General features: G+C 43.1%; 1 long non-coding RNA gene across 29 annotated transcripts; it reads left to right on the forward strand.

Moving 5' to 3' along the window:
- Positions 1–537: 537 nt before the first annotated feature.
- On the forward strand, positions 538–7768 carry LOC127343854 (uncharacterized). Of its 29 annotated transcripts, none has more exons than XR_007877608.2 (8): positions 541–973; positions 1248–1592; positions 2006–2058; positions 2690–2727; positions 2838–3200; positions 3314–3850; positions 5013–5967; positions 6267–7768. It is a non-coding gene; the product is annotated as an uncharacterized lncRNA (long non-coding RNA). The 29 variants fall into 29 exon arrangements; XR_007877575.2 differs by having other exon boundaries at positions 543–973; positions 2006–3200; positions 6267–6470; positions 6731–6829; positions 6933–7768; XR_007877607.2 differs by having other exon boundaries at positions 544–973; positions 2006–3200; positions 6267–6829; positions 6933–6981; positions 7166–7768.
- The last annotated feature ends 11634 nt before the right edge of the window (positions 7769–19402 follow it).

The raw sequence follows: 19402 nt of genomic DNA on the forward strand, positions 1-19402 counted from the left end.
GGGTTCTGTCTTGCGGAGGAGCTCACTCTGCAGTGTCCTGGAGGGGCACTCGACGGATTTCGGCCTTTTTGTCGTAGTCTTGTTTGAGTGTCGGGTGTATACTGTGGGTGTTCGGCCTTTTCTTAGGCTTGTAATGTAAACTTCTTTTTCTATCAATGAATCGAAACGCAAAGCTTTTTATGTTTTCGCAAAAAAAAAAATACATGGAGCAACTAGTTATCTAAAGGTATAAATGATGCCCCCCATAGGGGGTCTCACAGAGATTAACGATTCTGGACCATTGGATGTTGTCAGCAGAGTGTCAGATGGGGAATCTCGTCCGTTTATTTAGGCCAGCAGCGCGTCCAGTGGTTGGTCGCGTGCATGCATGAGCGGATTTCCCTCACTAGCCAAAGCCATGAAACGGCGCTACTTTACCCGCCTGCAACTTCACGTGGATCCCACATATGACCAGGTCCGCTCGTCAGTCGCTGGGTTGGTTTTTGGGCTGGTCGCGCGTCGCTTCGGGGCATGGAAAATATCTTCTCTCCGCAGGGTAGGTTGGGGTTTTCGTCGCTCTCCAGTCTCCACCCAATCCCCACCCCATCGGTCTCCCCAATCGCTGCGTCTCCCAGCTTCCTCAACTCTTCATTGTGCAAAAGCCTTCCGGCGCTTAGGGTTCGTCCATGGCCGCTTGCTTGGAGGCGTGGGGCTGGTCCGCGAGGGAGATGGACCAGTGAAGAAGGCGTTGGGGCTATGGTGGGTGGCTAGCAGCGAGGGCGGGGGTGGCCGGCGAGCTGCGAGGCGGCGAGGGCGGGGGTGGCCGGGGAGCTGCGAGGCGGCGAGGGCGGGGTGGCCGGCGAGCTGCGAGGCGGCGAGGGCGTGGTGGCCGGCGAGCTGCGAGGCGGCGAGGGCGGGGTGGCGCTCCTTTGCTCCTCACATTTTCACCGGCAGCAACGAGCGCCCGACCTCTTTGTTCGTGGACTTCTTTCCGGTATTTTCTTGTTTCTCTTCCTGGCCGTGTTTTTAGAAACAGAGTAGAGTACGGGCTTTTTGATTCTTTTGTTTCTTCCCCGGACATGCTTTTGCCCATGAAATTTTGCCTCTTCTTGTTTCTCTTCTTGGCTGGGCTTTTGGAGACAAAGTGCTCTATTTAGATCTGGTTGTTATTTGACTTTTTTTAGATTCTTCTTCTTGCCCATATTTTGGTAATCGTTCCCTCTTACCCTTGACTTGATATCTTTTGGCTTTGTGCTACGTCTTTCCAGGTCGTCGCCTGGGATTGTCGCATCGGGTGGCCGGCTTCCTCTTGCATTCACGGAGCGAGCAAAAGCAGCGGCCATGGGCGGGCGGTTGAGCAGGCGTGCGAGCAGCTGCAGGGCGCCATGTGTGTGGCGGCTGATGCGGGAAATGGAGCAGGCGGAGGGAGGATGAGGATTTGACGGCCGGCTGGAGGCCACGGTGGACCTGTACAGTGACGGAAGGGCGGCCATGGGCGAGCAGTTGAGAGGGGGCGCCAGAAACTGCAGGGCTACGGAAGGGAAGCTGCAAAGGATGCAAGCACCATTTTATTCCACAGCTTTATTTAGTACGCATCAAGCTTACCTGCAAAGGTAACCTCCTGATTTTATCCCCTCGGCTGTGTCCAGACAAGTATTGTTTGCCAAAGTATATTTGCAGTGAGAATCTGCTAAAGAAAGGAGAAAAGAGCAGGCTAACCTCGATACTTTATCTAGGTAGGCAGCTAGAGCCTGATGTATGATAGGAATTAGCATGACAGCAGCTTAGGGCGCAGCATCTCCGCAGGTGGAGAGAGAGCACAAAGGTTTTTTTTTGGTGGTGGCAAATTATCAGGTCATGGAAGTAGTGGAGTTTATCTGAAAATTAAGATGAATGAGTATTTAGAAATGTACTGAAAATTTTAATGGCTCCTGATATTTCTTTTCCTTTTCTCAGGCAATATATTAACACATGATAATTTTGCTGGACCCAGTCTAACGTTAGTCCATTCTGATATTTTGGTCAGGTCTGAATCCACTGGGCATGGGTATCGCCGTCGTCAGTTCTCCTTGTCTTTAGGTCAAAAGTTCGGCTCTGAAGATTGATTACAATTTGATTATTTCCCTATTTTTCGTATTTGATTGCATGATATATATATGTGCGATGACATGAAGATTAAATCCTTTAGTGGCATATGAGTGTATTAAAAGTATCGAGAATTGGATCATCCTAACTGATACTGAGAGTGACACCATTGTGGAAGATGACCCGATGTGGTTGTTATTTTTATTTTCCTTGAATGACTCATATAGGCTGCCATGTGAGAGCTGATTCATGTGGTGTGTAGCTAGCCAGCATAGAATAATTCTATTAGAATGTTGTGAAAATAGATCAGGTGGTAATTAAATTTTCGACCTAATGATATTTTCTTATTTCATTTTGAATATCCAAACAAGTTGTTTTCATATGAAACCCATTGACATGCTAGCCCAGTGCAGGAGCAATACCACACACTAATTTATTTTTTTCTGATTTATGATTTACTATATATTGCATTCTCTAGACACTCCATGTAGGCATCTTGTTTGCTTATTCTTTTGTTTTATGATAAGCTGATGGATTGTATACGCCGAACCATTTGTGTTCTCTTCATAAATAATGGAGGGAGTATTTCTAAAGGACTCTCATTTTCTAATGTATGAAAATGCAGAGTTGCTTTCAAGATACTCGACTAGGATCTCTAATGAGGTGGAGCCTTTCCTCTCTGCCTGATCATGTATTTTGCATTTATGTTTTTTGCCAGTTTGTCCCTTGCTTGAGGCTTTTACTACTGCAATGTTTCTTTTATTTATCTACAGTTCCGTGTCTGCCCGCTGCTCCCTCTCCGAAATCTCGCTCCACTGCACCGTGGTACAACGGGAGACCGGCGGCGGGGATGACCACCCAGGGAAGCGAGAGACTGATGCAAGATGCATGATAGGTTGTGTTCTTTTATTCTTTGTCAACTGATAATTCCTCCGGATAATTATGCACTCTTCATTTAATGTTTGCTTATCATCGATGTTTACAAATGTGTACAAAATAAATTTTTGCATGAACTCCACGGGATCGTGCGCCAAGGGACCGTGTGGCAGCTGTGCCGGTGGCAAGCGCCCGAGTGATGTCGGCGGCTGGACGCAGCAGCGGTGGCCGCCGCAAGTGCCGGGAGATGGCTTGACAAGGTAGCGGCGGCTGCAGCATGTTTTTTTTGCAGGACTTGACATGCTCTGCACAATTCCAGTTTTTCCAATTTAGTTGAACATAGATGTTAATCCTTACACTCTTCCCATGGCAGGTGATGTGCTTCACTGGACGCTGGCTTGTTGCTCTTCCTAGCCATAAGTTAATCCCATGATCATGTATGAAAATTCAGAAGTTGATGCAGATAATTTTCTTGCTGAAAAATGCTCAGTCTATTATATCTTGAGAAGCAACATTATTCATGGCCTCCCTATAGCGTCTCTATTCCCTTACTCAGGTATCATCTTCCCTCTTCATTTTTCGACGTAGGTGATGCAGCGTTCATTGAGGATAATAATTGACGGAATAGGACCAGTGAACTTGTTCCCTTTGCAATGACCTGATACAGAAAAGTACACAGCTCATCATATTAGTGCTGATTCTCTGTAGTATTCAGTCTACTAATAGCTATTCTTTTCCGAAATTTAACTGGAGTTATATTACCCCTCTCCCAGTTATGTGACTAGAGTTTACAATATAGTCTGTTAGGGAGGTACATGGGAAACACTCACTTCGCTGCTGCTCTGCCTCTGCATCCTCTTCGACTTTCAATAGGAGGATCATGTGATGTCTGCTTCCACATTGAGCCAGGGTGAGCAACTGCCTGCCACTTTCTTCCACTACTCTCTTGTGATTTAATACTGATATATGAGTTTCATGTGCAAGTTATATTAGCTATATCCATATCATGACATAATTACTTGCTAATCCAAGATTTACTGTTTTTTGATTTTATACGAGGTTGAGAAGATATGTAACATGTAATGAGTTATGCATGATCCTTTTACATTCATTCTTCTACTTTGATTTGGTGTATGACCTGTCTTGGAGCATGGTGGCATTGTTGCCGGCTAACAGAGTAGTTGAATGTGTATCTAGGCGACCGTATTTGTTTCTACAGATAAAGATGATCCAAATTAAATGGAGTATTCAAGCACAAAAAGTAAAATAAATACTGCACAAAACCATTGATATCACTACGTACTGTTTCTAATCTTGATCTCTCTTGTGTATGACCCTTTCTTGGTGTCGTTCTTTCATTTAAAATAAACTTGAAACTTTTGTCATTCAAGGTGATTTTTGAAAGAAATCTTCCTCATGATATACCCTGAATTGGTCCTGAATTAGACTTATTTTGTTTGTAACTCCAGTAATCTTCATTTAGCACCTTTCTGTACTTGCATGAGGATTGCTATAAATTTTCGGGGAAGCATAACATATACAAAATGTTTTTGTAAACCTGCGAGCCGGGAGATGTGAAGAACAGAAAATGTCAATCCAAGAAGGGTTATCCTCCCAATTACTTTTCTGACATATGATCTCAATGGAAAGAATTAGTGATAATGGTTCGCCATGATATATACACCGTCAGATTATATCCATAATAACCGTGCTTCTCAATCAACTCACTAAACTGATACTTCTATATAGCCACGTGCTTTAATATGATATGGTATACACCATCATTTTAGTTCTATGATTATAGAAACCCATATATATTATTTAAGCAATGCATTAGTTATATTTCTTTCATTTTTGGTGGACAAATTGGAAAAAAGGTGATTAATTTCTTTGTTTCACGTTATGAATTGTCGTATTTTTTCTTGTCCATTTCATTCCTATAGTCATGAATCATCTCCGCACCACATTATTCGCTGTTACACGAAGTTACCAGCGGTGATTTCATTTTCTATTTGTGTCGGTAGTCAACTGAGGTTACTAGGGTTCTAATCATTTCTTAGTTATGATTGCAGTTAAAGGAAGCCCACTCAGGTTATTGATAGGAGAGAAAAAAATACGCAAACATCTATCTTTTCATTTCAAATAGAACATCAGAAACACTATACATCAGATGATTGTCCAGTTACGACTCCAGATGGTCTGGATTTCTTTAAATCAAGGAAGCTCTAGATGGCTTCTAAAATTTAAGATGCAGATGTTGGATTTCTGTAAACCAAGGTTAGTGATGTCATGGCTTTAGTTTCAGCTCTGGTATATGTTTCATTGTCGTGACAGCTAAGCGGTTCTAGCATTTTTTTTAGAGAAAGAACATGCAGAAAACATTTTCTCACATTTTCGTTGAGGTAAATCACAAATGGATACATGAGTACGTGCCAAAGCACCCACAGTTCACTCATCTGAGGAAGCTTGATGGCCTTCCCTTGTTCTGTTCTAATGAGCTGCTTTATGGTTTCTCAGTTTTGAACACAATACTTTGTTAGAAGAGGTAATGGATGGTTTTCACTAAACCAGTTGCATTATAGCTCTCACATTAGGACTAAAATATTTCATGAATTTTTTATTAACTGTTCAGTGGCTAACCCTGTGTTTCTAAGTTTGAAATTGAGTTATAACATACTCTTGTTTTTGTGACTATTAAAGTGAAATAGTAGAGGCACTAGATCATTTGCTTTGAGCCTGTGATGGTTTGTTGAAGAACAGTTTCTTTGTACTCTTTGTTTTCTCAAAAAAAATTAAGCCATATAAGTACTGAGGTGAAATTTGTTGCTTGCAGAGCTTATATAGTGGTAGACCCATGTCACTTGAATTGATATTGGTGCATACAGATATAGCTGGTCCAGTTCACCATTCCTTTTGTCGTACTTCAGGATGTAACCGTATTTTGACTTATATAGAATCGTTAGTTTCAAACGAGAGCAAGGTACATAAAGCCATAAAGGAGCTCAAGATGTTCTTATTCACATGAAGGTAATATTTATTCCATTCAGATTCTTCCTTTTACCTGTTTTTTATCATGGACTAGGTCCTCTTTGACAATGAGTTAATCTTGAAATCCATGTTTACATATTGGATAGTCTATTGCCATTTTTGTCATTCCTTTAATTAGGTTTCATGAATGCGAGGCATAGACAACAAATAGTTGATTCGCATAACACAGTAAAACTAAGAACTCTGTCATGTTTGGAGGAAAGGCTACTTGTCTTTTTTTTTATCATCTACATGTTTTATTCATTTTTCTTCGTCACATTTCTTTTGGTACTATGCAGTACAGTGATTATTAAATAGACATGGATGTGGGTGATAGTTTCAGCGATGTAGGAGCAGGGCCGGTCACCGTCGTCTCCCAAGACACCACTCGCACCTTGCCACCGCAATCTCCTGCTTGACCACGAGGAGGTCATGCCGGAAGATTTTCGCTAAGGCCCTACCTTGCTGAACTATGCGGATGTCGCGCGGCCACTTATTTTTGGGTATGCCCTTGCCCTGCTCTGTCTGATGTAGTGATGGTTTAAGCCATGGCTGCATGCTTCTCTACAAGGGATATATACGGTGAACATGTCCAGAGTGTTCTTACACTTTTCATAGTTAACTTCTTTAGCAACAACTTTTTTATGTACCTCTGTAAATGGTGATTTGGAGCTTATTTCAAATAATGAATATTGAAAACTTTGTTCAGGACATGAAATATTTGGAAAAATCTATACCATAGTTCTAAGAGTTTACTCTACAGGCCTGTTTTTCCCATCTATATTTGGCAAAATCTATATTTGTGAAGTATCGGGCTTAAGCCGGTTTCTTTATCACTACTATATTTGGGAACAATCACAAGGTACAGTTGGCTGATGATTATATTTTTCCTCTCTGATTTGGATACATCTAGATAGGTTTACTACCTTTAGGCTGACCATGCTTTCTATCAATGAAATTTTCAGAGATTGCTTCCTTTCATGGATGATGTCCTCGAGAAAATTTACTATTGCAGTATGTTCCCTGATTCTTAGTATGTACACAAATAAGATTAGTCTATGAGTTTGTCATACACAAATTTATCTATTTGTAGCAGGGTCAAACAATTAAACCACCCTATGCATCTTGCATGTCTAGAAATGAATTATTTGAAGGTGCTTTTTAAAATGATATATTGTTGTTAATGCATTTTTTACAGGAATATTATTCTAATTTAGTATTCGTATTGTCAAATACATGATAATAAAGCCCTTCTTGCGCCCAGTAAAGCACCATTTATGGAGGGTGCCGGAAAAAAAGAGTAGGACGGGAAGGAATCTCCTCAAGTCAAATGAATTACCATTTTGTTAATAAAGCACCCCATGCGCCCATTGTTCTCGAATCTCATACCTGATTGTTTGAACTGCAATTGAAAATTTGATGTATTGTAATGTCAGATAAAATTGCCGCCATCAACACCTATGTTCCAATGCATTTGGTGGTTCAGGTTTTTAGTCTTCCACTACAGTACTCTTTTTAATATTGGTGTGTTAGATTTGAATTTGTTTGTGATTTTCAGCCGCACACGTTGAAGAGTTACCTGTCCAGGTCCCGCTTGCTGGCATGTCCGGCTACCGCCGGAGCTATGGCGGTCTCATCACCACATGTTTTACTCGCTAGAGTTTGTGCTAGCTTTTCTCATTTTTATTTATGTGTATACCTATTAATATTTGCTCAAGAGGAACTTGTAGAACTCCGCTCTCTCTTGTCAGTAGCTTGCAACATCAATAATCTGAAATTTCAGCCATACTATTTTATCTCATGATGATGCATGTTTTAGATTCAGGAAAACAGGTTGACTGTGTTTTAGTTTTTTGAGAGGTCGATCAAAACGTTAGTGTGTATATCAGGTGAGCTTTTGAGAGAGATCAAAACGTTAGCGCGTATACCAGGTGAAGTTTATTACACTATAAGTGCATTGCACATAGCGCAACTGTCCTCTTCCTTCACAGATTGGGTATGTATTCCAATTTATTGAGCAGGTATTAGGTGGATTCTATCTGTACATATGTAAAAGAAACCATCAGTTGTACTTATTGTGTGTTTAGTTTTTCTTCATGGCTGTAAGATTTTTTTTTGCCCATGGTGTTGCTTGGGACTTTGGGTTCACTTGAGTCTTGCATAATAAAGTGTTTACTAGGTCAGATGCTAACTAAGTAAATGCGCTATCATAACTTGTGGTGTCTAAATATGTTTTGGGTTTGCAATTTATGAAGTTCCAGGGGTTACACATGACTTGTAATAGAACACCAAATACCCAGGTTCATATGCAACTTTATTTCGGCAAAAGGATGATTCATTTACTCCACTCTTGGTGTATATGATTCTTTCTCTTGGTTTTTGATTTGTACCGAAGCAAAAGGCATAGATCTCATGTTTTTTACAATACTGTGGTTGCACACTGCCACTAACCTCCTCAGCTATTTGGATCTAATTATATATTTATATGTTTGTTTTCTGCTACAACTTCTAAACTACGCAATGGTTTTACCCATGTAACTGTCCATGTTATTGTTCGCCTAATCTGTAGTTTCGTGTATCCGATCCTAATTTCAACCTAGAGATATCATTTTGTTAAACTAAGAAATGTACTATTATGCTGGCAGTTAATTTTTATTGCTATTATGTAAAAAGTGTATATCGACATGAGTTTCACGGGATTGTGCGCCAAGGCGCACATTTAAATCTAGTGTATACTACCATTGCTCTGCTCTTTCAAGAAACAACGGGCAATATGAGGTGACGAAAACGGGTGGTCCGGATAGCAAATAGCCCCAGATAGGTAGTCAATTTTCTACTCCAACGCAACCGCTCGCCCTAATTCAGCGCCCTCGCCCCAGCCCCAATTCTGCACTGTTGATACGCCGCCGCCGCCGCCACCGCCACCGTCGGTCGCTCTGATGCAAACCCTCAGCTCAATTCTACGTCTCTTCCCAAGCCGTAACGCCGCCGCCTCTCCTTCCCAAATGCATCGCCTCTCATCTCCGTCGGGAACTCTCCTCTCTTTCATGGCATCTGATCCGCCTCGCTGGTGGCCACCAGCGCTTGCGCGACGACTTTTCCCTCTATTGGCGGCTCCCGATCCACCTGTCCGTCGTGTTTCCGGGTGCGTTTCCTCTTTCTGACGCTAATTTTGCGTCTTTTCTGCTCGATATAGTTTTAGAAGTTGATTATGGCCTTTTTTATTGTTTTTGTTTACCCTTCTCATTTTAATTTTTGAAACAAATGAAGGATAACTATGTTTTATTGTTTCGATACTACTAAAGTTAGCGCTTTTAGTTGGTTGCTAAGTTTTGCGGATCTGAAGTGTTGCAAAATTTATGTATATTTAGCCTTGTTGTGTTGGTTTTTAAAGGCAAATGCGATATTAAAAAAATCCATATTACTCGAAAACAGATAAAAAAACAGAATAAAACTTTATAATCATTTTCAGGTTTAGATATGTTACACCATGCTTTCAATCCTTACTACTGATGATACCATCTTATTTATGTCGGGTGCTCGTTTTATGCTCTTTGGTGACAGATCCCCTCATGGATCTCGCAACGTGGCTACCGTCAGTCGAGTACAAGGTGACGAGTCCGGTAAACCATACAGGCCACTGCCCATCCCTTCTGGTAAGGTTATTACTATTTCCCAGGACAGCGAGCATTACGCAATCTCCCAAGGCTTGAAAAACATTAAGACGGACAATTCAAAAAAAATGAAGAACACTTTGACGAGGGGCACAATCTCGGAGGTTATGGATGAAGATGAGAGGAGAAGTGACAGTGATGCTTGTAGGGCAACCTTGGAGGTTATTGCAGGCAAAGCGGATACATTGGGCCAAAATGTGAACCTCACTGGTTGTGAGGAAGGTGGAAGGAGCGCAACTAATGGTCAGATGTCTGAATTTCTTTTTAGTGAAGAAGAAGGATATACTGTGAATAATATACTTGCAGAAAGCAGACACCGTGATGGTTCTATATACAAAGATATGGATTTATGGTGGAAAGACGACTATCGTATTGCAGATCGTAATGAGAGTAAGTGATAAGTATCTCTTTTCCTATTATATTTATTATTGTAAGAGGTATAATTTGTTCCTTCAACATTGGCATCTCTTTCTATATCCTTTAGCTCTACATATTTGATAGTTATCATAGAGATTATTTCTAAGGAGCCACTGCTCAGAAGTTTCCTCGCCTTGCCGTGATTCATTTATGAGAGAATTGCTCTGGTAGTCCTAAAATTCGTACGACATCAACACTTGAGAGAAGTCCACTTTACCCCCCTAAATTTGTCTTGAAGTTCATATTACAACCCTATACTTTGATTTGGTTCAAAATACCCCCTCAAACTCTCAAAACACACCTCCCAGAGCAGTTGACTAGTTTGTTACCTATGCCAACTCAGTTCCATGTGTCAACGGTTTTCTCCTCTAGTGACTTGTACTTCGTCTTTCTCATCTCTATCTGTCCACGTCCACGATCGTCCGAGAGCTTGCTGGCAACAGGCGCATCTGGACCTCTAGGCCTGGTCCCACAGTCATGAAGGAGGAGTGGATCTTCTCGGATGTCTCGGCCATGGCGGCGGACGCACAACAACTACCACCTACACTTCCATCCCCAACTCGTTCTGGCATTAAACTAAGCATCCCAAGAGCCAAGACAACCAGAAGAGAAATGAGAACGAGCCAGACGACAACAACTGCAGCGTAAGCGCATAAGAGCATCTCCAGTCGCGTCCCCCAAACGGCGCCGGATTGAACGTTTGGGGGACGTGTTTTGTTCGTGTTGCGTTTGGGGGTCCTCCCCAACGCCGTCCCCAAACTTTTTTTAAGGGTTTTTGAAAACAACCATTTATCAAATATAGCATACAGATAAATATGTTTGCGGAGATTGTTTTCAAATTAAAATACAACAAACAATAAAACAACTCAACAAATGTAATTAATAGGGCTAGATCAAAGTGCCGCGGCATTTGTTGATAATCCTTTGATCCTCCACAAATGCTCAACGAGATCAGCTTGAAGTTGATCATGAACATTACTGTCACGAATCTCTGCGTGCATGGCGAGAAAATCAGCAAAATCTGCAGGCAACTCATGATCAACCTCCGCAAGAGGGCTCTCACACTCATAGGGACCAACATGTCTCCTGGCATGATTCTTGCGGTCATCCTCGATGATCATGTTGTGCATGATCACAGAAGCCTGCATCACCTCCCACATTTGGTCGTGAGACCAACTTAGAGCAGGGTACCAAACAATTGCAAATTGAGCTTGAAGCACACCAAATGTCGCTCGACATCCCTCCTGCAAGCCTCCTGTCGCGTAGCAAAGTGGGAATTCTTCTGACCTGATGGATTCGAGATTGTTTTGACAAAAGTGGCCCATTTTGGATATATACCATCGGCTAGATAATAGCCTTTGGTATATTGGTGGCCATTGATCTCATAGTTGCATGGTGGAGCATGCCCTTCCACTAGTCTGCTGAACACCGGAGACTGCTGCTGCAACATGTTGATGTCATTGTGTGATCCCGCCATGCCAAAGAAAGAATGCCAAAATCAATGGTTAAAATTCCGCCGCGGCAGACGAGGTAACGAACAACGGCCAATCGCGCCTACCTGGCAACTCGTTGAGCACCTTGTGTGTGCAGAGGTGGGGCGGATTTGACACCGCGTTCTGGGACGTGCTGGCGAAGCGGCGGCGGCGGAACGACCGGCGAGAGTGCCAGCCACGACGACGGTGCCGACTCTCAGAAGAGATCAGCCGTCGAAACGGCCGACAAATTCAGCGGCAGCGGAGGGGTGGGAGGCGTGGGAGGGAAGGAGCGACGAGAAAAAAGGCGCGAACCAACTGTTTATGGAAATAGTCGCCGACATGTGGAAGCCCGCCTCGCTTTTCTTTATGTCCGGCGTGCCCGAAGCGTCCCCTGTGGGCCGGGAACAGGCTCGGGCGCCTGGCAAAAAGCGGCTTTGGGGAACGCGGCTGGGAACGTTTTTTTATCCGGCGCGCCCCAAATCCCTTTGGGGGACAGTTTGAGGGATGTGGCTGGAGATGCTCTAAGTGACGTACCAATCTCTATACCCCGGCTAGCTTGATCCCACCGTTGTGCCAAAAGGTGACTACTTGAGGTTGCTCTGATGCGGGTGCTCGACGACTCGAATAGGAGCAGTTGAAGCAGAGGTGGAGCAGGGCACCTCACCTCCGTCTCGCTCGCGCTCTGAGAGAGAAGAGAAGTCCAGGCCTAGTGCAGAGATGATCAAGAAAAACACGGTGACTAGGATGTGCTGGCAACAAGAAAACGGTGACATGGCAGGATAAAACCAGGGTCAGACTGGTTGGTCTTGAGATGTGTGTGTTTCAGACGGTTTTTAGAGTTTGAGGTTGTAATTTGAACCAAATCGAAGTGTTGGGTTGTAATCTGAACTTGACGACAAGTTTGAGGGTCTAAATTAGACTTCTCTCTCAGCACTTCCACCCCAAAACTTGCACTCTGCTCTTGCGGGTCCTCAACTTGGCGCCGTTTGCACAAATACCAGTTTGCGCCTTTGCCTGACAGGAAAGGCTGAGGTGGCATGTAGAGTTTTGATGACATTGACTAGGACCTTTATTCTGTGCTATGTATCATAAATGCCCAATTGCCCAAGTGAGGCTGCATGAAATGATGCTTTCTCCCTAGAATTTGCTTCCATATCAAACTGTCCAACAATACAGTGATGGTGACACATCCTTTGAGGTGTATTTAAACGGCATAATACACAGTCAAATGCCAGTTATGTGTGCAAATAACAGTATAAATGGCTGTCACATCGCTGTATTTACAATTAGGTCTAAGTCTCCATACTACTAAAGGATCACTAGGTATGGATGGGGCCAACCAAATCTTCCAATCCTTCTGTATAGCATGAGGTTTGGGTTGCTACTTTACAGAACGTATACTACTTCCAAAACATCTAGCTAGCAAAGTTAGAAGTGTTCTATTATCTGGTCCTCACCCTGTTGGTGTTCAAGCATATCTGTAGCTTTTCCATTCTTTGGCTTTGTAGGCTTAACTTGAAGGGTAAGGCGCGCTTTACCAGGCCTTGCATGATATTGGAGTTTAACATGAACAAGGATCAACACCTGGTATCCACCCCCAGAAAAGATGCAACTGCCAATCGGAAGGTCTGCACTTTGTTGAAGGAAACAAAGTACCTAGCATTTTCTAAAAGAAACAATCTGGGACATAAACATTCTTTTTTTTTTGAGAGAGAAATTACCGGGCCTTCATTAAACATGTCAACTTACAAGACAAACACGTGGAAACCACGAGAAACATTGACAGGGAACACCTGTCCAGGGACATTTGCAGAAAAACCACAGAAAAAGAAATTACAACTAAGCCTCTGGACATTTCTGCAGCTTCCATTGTCACTGTTCGCTGTCATCGGACGAGCGGAAGCACCATTGTCCTCACAGGCATTGTGGAGGGAACATTCTGCGAAAGAGGAATGCTAAAATCATCTCGCGCTGAACTTTACTCCACGTGCTTTGGTTGAATCAGTTCATACCAGAAAATCCCTAGCAAGAGGAGAAAAGGATATAGGACAGTCAATTGGTTGTTTAAAATTTTGATCGGCATTTTGGTTACATATCTATACCTAATAATAAAGAAAATAAGGCTTCTTGTTGGTCCGTTTTTTATTGCCCCTGTTTTAGCTAGAAATTACAATAACTGCCACCGGTTAGTAAAAACGGTTCGTTCTATCGTGGCCCAGCGTTATTCCACGGTCAACACCCCGACCCCGCTAGCGAGATGAAGTATGCCCGCTGTCGTGCGTTGCCGTGCATGCGACCAGGGCGAAGGCATGGTCGCCGGAGTCCGGACCGACGCCTCACACCACTCCGTCCCTGCTCCGCCCCGGCCTCGTCGCTCGACTCCGCTATCCAATCTGCAAGGAGCGGGATGGGGATAGGGATAGGCGAGGGAAATTCAGATCGCTGCCGGCTCTCCCATCGGCCGCCCGTCTGCTTCAAGTCATCGGCTGCGCGCTCCCGGACACCGCCGCCCTTGCCTGCAAGTTCCCCATCGCCGGCGACCTACTCCACCCACGACTACAGAGAAGCCCCTGCGCGACGCCCCTACTCGATCCGCTGCTGCGGCGCGACGCCCCTACTAGCAAAGTGGAGATGGGTCTCCCGGCCCCATGGCGAGAGCAAAGCGAAGCAGCCAGACCATGTCACCCTCGCGCACGAAGAGAAGACCTGCAGATTTCTCCGCCCGACGGCCGCGAACTCCGCTAGACCGAGAGGGAGATACTTACCAGGCATCTGTAAAAGCGATTATCTAACTGTTGGAGATACGGGCAGCAGCAACCATTCCTGATTGCTAACATCAACGTGATACTACAGATCCAAGCGCTGTTGTAAATGTGTGTTTGCCATTATCACAATTTCTAGCTAATCTTTTTCGAACGTTTCCTCAGAAACTTGTAAAATCAACTGCACTATTTGAGTAATCAAGTCAGATAATTGAGTACGGCATTGCCTTACTGTCGCAGCTGTCTAGGGAAGTAATTGGTGCGACCAACAGCACGTTTTTGTGCTTGGCGTTCCCTCACTCCTCCCTGCTAGAATCGTTACTGCATGGTCACATGATGTTCATGGAGTAGACAGCGGTATTGATCGTCAGGCAACAGACAAGAAAAGGCCGATTTAAGTGAAGAAAGCTGCAGAAAGTGATTCTCAAGTAATGTCCATCGTTTTTTATAATGATTTTACCCCTTGAAGTTTGTTCAATCAGTGTTCTGTAACAACAAGTCTGCAACTGTTGATATGAGCTTGCTTTGCACCATACTTTGGAGGTTGCACTTGTTATTGATATTGAAAGGAAACACGCCCAGTTTCAACTCACTTCCGTTTCAATTCACTGACTGCGAGATGTTTATGATAAAATAGAGTACTGGCTTGTTTTACATCCTCCTACATCAGGAGCATACTTCTCAGAACATGGAGAAAAGGTTTTTATTTTTACAAATCTCATGCTCAGTGGAATACATTAATACAAACACAAGTACATTAAATATTAAAAGGAGAGTCTAAAATAGTCAATTAGACAAAGATATAACTATGAACCAGTAGATGAACTAAAATAAAATAAATACATTGAAACTAATACTTCATCCGTCCCGGTTTATAGTGCATGCGCGTATCACTATAATCCACGACTGAGGGATTAGTAGATCAGATTAAAAAAACAGTCGATTTATTAATGATTTAATTTTTTATGTACTTTCTATTTGTTATATGAATTTATCTGTGTGGACTATTGTGTTATATAATTTTGGTAGTTACAGAAAATTAATAAAATCTAAATAGGTTAAATATACAGAGTGAGAGTAAGAGATTCTATCGAAATGCCGGTCCAAACCGAAGCGGCAATATTTTAAGAGAGATATGATGAGAGATAAATTTGATTATGTTGGGCTTGCTATAATAGAAAAAAAACCGCCGCTTGTGCTATGCTTAAGGAGATAATGCTGGAAGGCAGAACCGAGGCAAGGTTTATGCAGGTCTATCAAATTTGTGATGACTATTTCAATGGTTAGGTGCCAAAATATTAATAAAGCCAACAACCCGTAGCAACGCACGGGCAAATTTACTAGTGTTTATAAAATAATATACCTGACAGGGAGGAGCATCATTTATGAATTCTGCACATGAAGGTTCTTTATATTCTCTTCACTCTTCAGCAAGTTTAGCTTCTTGTTCAGCAGCTTCAGCAGTTGGAACACATTCATCAGCATCCTAACATTTGCCCATAATTGCCCTGCATTACCAAAAATTAGTACTGACTGAGCTACATAATTAAATATGTAAAATAAAGCACACAAAAATCATAAAATTCCTGTTTTGGCTGCTTAGAGCTTCGGAGGTAGTAGGGGTGGATCACGAGAGGATGAGTTCATCCTCTGCTTCTTGGTGCTGTTGCTGGCGAGGAGAATGGTAGAAGGGATTATATCGAGAGAACTTAAAGGGGTCAGGAATAGCAGGTAGTAGATATATTGGATTTTTTACAGCTCGCCCTTACACGTCCTCTTATAGGAGGTCCGCCAGGGGACCTGATGCACAAAACCGACTCTTAGAATTGCAATACACAGATGGGACACTTTTTGACTCTGACAAAAACTAACTCACGTTACCATATTTCTTCTAATTGTTTAATCTGGCTGACTGCTGCAATAATTGAAATGGACTCTAGTTATGGCAACTGATATGCTACTAATGCCGCAACAATTCCACCTACATTAAAATCACATTGCAGTTATCCACAAACACAGCAGCTTGGTGATGATTTTGCCTATATGCTTCACCAGCTGGTTCCTCCTATTCAATTGCCCGTTTTGTACAAGATACACCTGCAGAATTTAACAATGAGAAAACACATCAGTTTGAAGGCCAACATGTTCATGAAAAACTATATCACTAGAGAAAGTGCATTCCAGCTTTGCTGCAACCCTTCAGATAAAGCTCCCACAGCCAGCAAAAATGTGAAGAGTCGCAATACCGTTCTCTTTGGGCATCTCTGTCCATTTGCCTGAATCAATTTCATCGTTTTCATGTACCTGTTTTCCCTTGTTCTTTTTCAAAGCACCAGTTGCCTTCAGTACCACGGACACGAACTTTACATTTGAAGCCAACTGATACAGGCGTGCAACATACTTTCAGTCAACTATCAAATCTAGTAGTTACAAAATGAAAATATTATATCAGCTCACTCACCTGCTTGACAGCAGGATCATAGAAATGTCAGCAGAAGAATACATGTTAAACCATCACTGGAAGGTCTGAATTCGAGATATCTGTCTCCTTTCTGACCTAGCTTCCTCTGGCTATTTTCTTCTCTTTTCTTTGGACTTAATTGGACAAGAGGAGGGTGTTGTGCAGGAGGGTACCGGAGAGGAAAAGCACCGATGGAAAAAAAGAGTGCAGCCACAACTCTCAATTTCAAGGGGGCTTAGGGTGTGTTTGTTTGGGCTGGAGCTCCACAGCTGCAGCTGTTGTGGCTGCAGCTGCTAGAATCAGCGGTAGCTGCCAGCTGGGGCTGGAAGATTGGAGTTGTCTCATGTCTGTTTGTTTCGCCGGCTGGTGTAGCTGCGGCTGCACTAAAATATGTTGGAATGACCTGAATGCCCTTAAAGTTGCGCTGATCGTATTTTAGTGCTATTTATACTACTCCATCCGATTCATATTACTTAATACTAATATAGATGTATCTAGACACATTTTAATTGTAGATACTCATTTTGGTGGCAAGTAATAATGGATAGGAGGGAGTATTATAAATACAAGAAAACATATTTGAGAGTTGTTTTTGCCGTAACTGAGAATTTTTTCACTAGATTTAAGTTAAGTTATATTCCTTTGGTAATATATATATTTGTCACATGGCAGTGAGCTACTTGACTGATTTTAAAACATGTATCCATCTGCTTACGCCAATTCTAGCATAAGCAATTCAAGTGCATTTCTTATCTCACCGTTTTACACCACATCTGCAATAAACTATCCTAGCAGCAGCAAGTGGTACAGCCGTACAGCACGTATGTATGCACTATCCTAGCAGCAGCAGCAATTCAAACGGCACAAGGCAGAGAAAAAGAGCATCAAGAGTTTGTAGCATGGTGTGATCGTACACTCGCATGAGCTCAGCTCAGGGCCGGAGGAATCGGAGATAGGGGCCGCGTCGGGGCTCTGGGAGTTCACAGAGGCGGAGACATGCGCGAGCGGGTACCAGGGAGCGCGTCCGGCAACGATCGTAGAGGCTAGATGTCGGGAACGGGGTTCTTGAGGTCGGGGGTCCCTCTCCTCCCGCCGGAGGAGTGCGGCGGAGCAGATAGCCGTAGATCGACGGGGGTGGCGGCTGGTCGGGTGTGGCATCGTGATGGCTTCTGTCGTGCTTTGTTGGTTCGCTAGGGGAGACAGAAGAAACAGGGGGGCATATCAGGTGAAAATGGGTTACTTCCTGAAAATCTGAAAATTCTGGTTCTGAACCACTAGATTTTGTACCAACGGTCAGATGTTACACCTCCTCCCACCACCACATGTTTATGCAGAGAACCCCTGGATCTAATGTAAATTCTGCAAAGTTTGCCCTGCATCTGTTCACTTTTCATGAGATTTGTGCCATGGATTGGAATAGCAGCTAACGATAGATCATGAAACTGGAAAATATCACGCTTTCAATCTGAAACAACCGGACATAGCAGCGCTTCGTTTCATCGTTGCAAATGAAAAAATCGATTTTCAAGATTCATCACCAAAGAACCAAACAATTAGGATCCTGTATCAAATTGAATCTAGAATATACATATACAATCCCCGGAGCTATGTACTGTACCAGGATCATAGAAATTAATTGCGTGCAAGAAACAAAGAAAATGGTGTCTTCTCCTTGCTTGAATGGACTTCTCCTCCAAGAACAAGATTCAGATCTAAATTCGAAAAAAAAAACAGCAACAAAATATAACTTGTTTCTTTGTCTCTCCTACGGACGGATCCGGCGGCAGAGAATGTGGTGGCAGCCAGATCGCGAGGTAATGGGTGTAGGTAACACAAAGGAAACTGGAGCTAGCCTTTTGAGAGAGAGAAAGCAGTACGCTGCTACAGGAGGACGGGAAGTGAGAAGATGCCGTGATTGAAGGGGCCTTCCGCAAAACAGACGAAGGTGGGATGGTGGTGCGAAATCTAACCTTGGTGCACGATCCAACGGCTCCAGCCACGGTTTGCAGATTTGCAGAATCTGTTCGTTTTCACTCGATACGTTCCCGAAGAAACAGAGCTGAACTGGTACGAGGTAGTTTTGCTGTTGTATGTTACTTGGTGGGAGGCTAAATCCGTAAAAGATCAGTTTGGAGCCGCTGCGGCTGAAAGAAGCACCAAATTCGCAGCTTCCAATCCATAGTGTAAATTTGTGGAGCGCTCCAGCGGAGCGGCTGGCAGGAGCTGGCCCAAAAACACGTGTTTGTTTGGGCTCCGGCTTCCACAGCCCAAAAGCTGTTGGAGCGGCTGGAAGGAGCTGAAACAAACAGACCTTAGTGCTTTGAAGGATACCAACTTTTCTGAAGACACGTTCCTTGTTCTGGTTCAGTTTGATGCAATAGCTGCAGTGTATTGTGCCTCCTACCAATAAGCTTTTCGAGGCAGCACTTTATTTTGGTGTTCCTAATGAAGAACTTCTCGATGGAGCAAAGTTCTTAGTAAGATCGTAGATAGTTTCTACTTACTAGATCAAAAGGAAAATTTCCAAGAGGGCCATGTTATCCTCAAACAACATTTTTTTTAATTTGGGATGAGTGTAATTATTTACTGCTTTAATTCCAATTACAAACTTACACTAACTTCATTTTTTTATGAAGCTCGGTTGGA

The sequence above is a fragment of the Lolium perenne genome, chromosome 3, assembly GCF_019359855.2.
Source record: "Lolium perenne isolate Kyuss_39 chromosome 3, Kyuss_2.0, whole genome shotgun sequence".
Taxonomy (NCBI): Eukaryota; Viridiplantae; Streptophyta; class Magnoliopsida; order Poales; family Poaceae; genus Lolium; species Lolium perenne.